Consider the following 3,310-nt stretch of genomic DNA (forward strand, 5'->3'; position numbering starts at 1 on the left):
AAAAAAAAAAAAAAGAAAGTATTACCACCGATCTGATCCGGCACTGACTATAAACTTGCAGATTGGCTCTCTGGCTCTCCTTCCATCATCAGTTGGCCAGAATCTGTTGAAGCTAGTGCAAGACAAAAAGAGACAATGAATCACAGAGACCTAGAAGTTTCCAAAACCACAAAAGAAAAATGTAAAATGCTACTAAAAACATAAAGCCAGGCACAATGGCTCAAGCCTGTAATCCCAGGATTTTGGGAGGCCGAGGCAAGCATAATGGTGTGCGCCTATAATCCCAGCTACTCGGGAGAATCGCTTGAACCCGGATGGTGGAGATTGCAGTGAGCCAAGATTGCGCTACTGCACTCCAGCCTGGACGACAGAGCAAGACTCTGTCTCAAAAATAAATAAATAATATGAACTACTGTGGAAGAACCAGAGAGCCCTAAGATCTCTTGTAAATGACTATAGCAGGAGAATTTCCCTGGTCTGCATGCAACCACAAAACTGATTTTGACTTGAAGTCTTCATCACAAATTTGGTCCCCTCTATCCCTGACTATGAAGCTTATCATAAAATAATTAGGTTTCACTGAGACCAGAACAAAACAATCTTGGGAATTTAACAAGATTAATTAATTAGGTTGCTTTGTTGCTGTGGTTATGAAATTTTAAAGAAGACTTCTCTTCTGGTTCCAAGGCCAAGGGATTCTCAATTGAAATCTCAATTAGAACCTGAAGGATGCTTCTTGGGACTGGGAAGAGATTTTCTGTAGGCCAAATTTAGCCTCCCACTAGAGATAGTTGATAATTCTACCACATTTCATAGTGAAGCATCAGGAAGACAGGACTGAAAAGGCAAGAAGAAATGATGCAAAGTGCATAGTCCAACATAAGCTGGACCTGGGTTTCCCACTTTGTCTAAGTAAGTGAGAATTCATTCTGAGATTTAAAAAAAAAAAAACACAATAATGTTCACAGCAGCATTGTTTATCATTGAAAACAAACAATCTGGGCCGGGCGCGGTGGCTCAAGCCTGTAATCCCAGCACTTTGGGAGGCCGAGGCGGGTGGATCATGAGGTCAAGAGATCGAGACCATCCTGGTCAACGTGGTGAAACCCCGTCTCTACTAAAAATACAAAACATTAGCTGGGCATGGTGGCGCGTGCCTGTAATCCCAGCTACTCAGGAGGCTGAGGCAGGAGAATTGCCTGAACCCAGGAGGCGGAGGTTGCGGTGAGCCGAGATCGCGCCATTGCACTCCAGCCTGGGTAACAAGAGCGAAACTCCGTCTGAAAAAAGAAAGAAAGAAAACAAACAATCTAAATGCCCATTAACAGAAGAATGAATAAATTGGAATGTATTCATCATGTAGAATATTTTATGCATATAAAAATGAATTAAACATATGAAGTAGAACTACCCAAATAAATAAATCCTAACATATTATATTGTGGGGAAAAAAGCAAGTTGCTGAAGAATATGTTAAAAAAAAAAAAAAAAAAATTTTTTTTTTTTTAAAACAGAGTTTCACTCTTGTTGCCCAGGCTGGAGTGCAATGGCACAATCTCAACTCACTATAACCTTCCCCTCCCAGGTTCAACCGATTCTCCTGCCTCAGGCTGCTGAGTAGCTGGGATTACATGTGCCCACCACCACACCTGGCTAGTTTTTGTGTTTTTAGTAGAGACCGGGTTTCACCACGTTGGTCAGGCTGCTCTCGATCTCCTGACCTTAGGCGATCCACCCTCCTCAGCCTCCCAACGTGCTGGGATTACAGGCGTGAGCCACCGCGCCCGGCTATATAGAAATTTTAAACATGTAAACCAATACTATATATCTTTTATAGATAATTACATCTGTAATAATATGAAAACATGCCTAGGAATATAAACACCAAATTCAAGATATTGGTGATCTCTAAGTAGGGAGAAGACTAAAATTGTGGAGTACATAAAGGGGTCTTGATTATATCGATAGTATTTCAGTTCTTCACATCTGAGGCAATATGGCACAATGTTAGGATTCTGTAGAGCTAAGCAGTGAGTCCATGATTGTAATGTTATATTCTCTGTAATTTCTATTTGAAATATTTCATAATATAAAACAAAGTATATTTGAGGCCAGTTGTGGCAGCTCATGTCTGTAATCCCCACAATTTGGAAGGCTGAGGCAAGAAGATCGCTTGCATCCAGGAGTTTGAATCCAGCCTAGGCAACAAGGTGAGTCCCCTGTCTCTACAAAAAATTGAAAAATTAGCTTGGTGTGGTAGTGTATGCCTATAGTCCCAGTTACTTGAGAGGCTGAGGCAGGAGGATTGCTTGAGCCTGGGAGGTGGAGGCTGCAGTGAGGGGTGATCCTGCCACTTCACCCCAACCTGGGCGACAGAGTGAGACCCTGTCTCAAAAAAATAGAAGGTACATTTGATCGAAGTTTTATATTCACAGTAAGCAATAAGAACGCTAGGGACAGAGAAGAGTGGATATTCTACCTAAACACTGTGCTTTCATTCCATCAACAATAAAACATCCAGAAAAGGTAACAAGTGATTCTAGAAATTCACTAGTTAGACAGAATCTCCTTGGGGATGATTTAAAGAGGAAAATGTAAGAAAACCCGGCAAGACTAAGAAGAGTCCTCATGTGGAAAAACCTATACTTGGTTTTTCCAAGTTAACAGGGACAGATCATCCTTACCAGCCTGGAGGAATATTGCAGAAGAAAGAGCCCAGGATCTTGAATACTGTCTTATCTCCTGTATTTACCACCATTTCCTCTCTTGCTGAATATTCCTAGAAAACGGAGAGGAGTTTGTCGCAACTGCCCTTTGATGATAGCCGTGGAGAATGACAGAGGCCCCAACGTAGTTGGCATCAACCTCATCAAAGACCGAAATGCCAACAAACAAAAAACCCTCCAGTAGGCAATGAAACACCAAAAACAGCAGGGGCTATAGATGATATAGCAAGGGCTATAGATGGATGAGGTTGGACAAGTCACTTAACCTATACGAGTGTCAGTTGCCTCATGTGTTTGTTGTGAGGAATAAATGAAATAATGCATGTAAAATGCCTGACAGGTAGAAGTCACTGAAAGGAACAGAAGTTTCCTTCCATCCTCCTAAGGAAAGACGGAATGGCCAGAATCTCCCTAGCCAATTAATTAGTACTTTAAAGGAGAAATCAAGAGAAAACACTACTTCTTGGATATTTTGGCTAAGTAGTCATTTGAAGTACAGTTGACTGGTTATTTTAAGTAGCATCTCATGAACTCTTCCCAATCATAGGCTGGCTGTGTAGTTTTCTGAATTTTGCTCTGGCATT

At 41.4% G+C, this 3,310-nt stretch overlaps 1 protein-coding gene across 8 annotated transcripts in view; it reads left to right on the forward strand.

The window, feature by feature from the left end:
- The window catches only part of BTK (Bruton tyrosine kinase), a 34,315-nt gene that overhangs the window by 3,992 nt on the left and 27,013 nt on the right, over positions 1-3,310 (forward strand). The window contains exon 1 of one of the 8 annotated variants that reach the window (XM_037730428.1): positions 2,191-2,210. The exons of the other annotated variants lie outside the window; for them this stretch is intronic. The gene's annotated coding sequence lies outside the window, so the exon portion shown is untranslated. Of the gene's footprint in view, positions 1-2,190; positions 2,211-3,310 lie in introns of those variants that run through there. 8 annotated transcript variants of the gene reach the window in all.

Source organism: Cebus imitator, unplaced genomic scaffold, assembly GCF_001604975.1.
Source record: "Cebus imitator isolate Cc_AM_T3 unplaced genomic scaffold, Cebus_imitator-1.0 Scaffold343, whole genome shotgun sequence".
Taxonomy (NCBI): Eukaryota; Metazoa; Chordata; class Mammalia; order Primates; family Cebidae; genus Cebus; species Cebus imitator.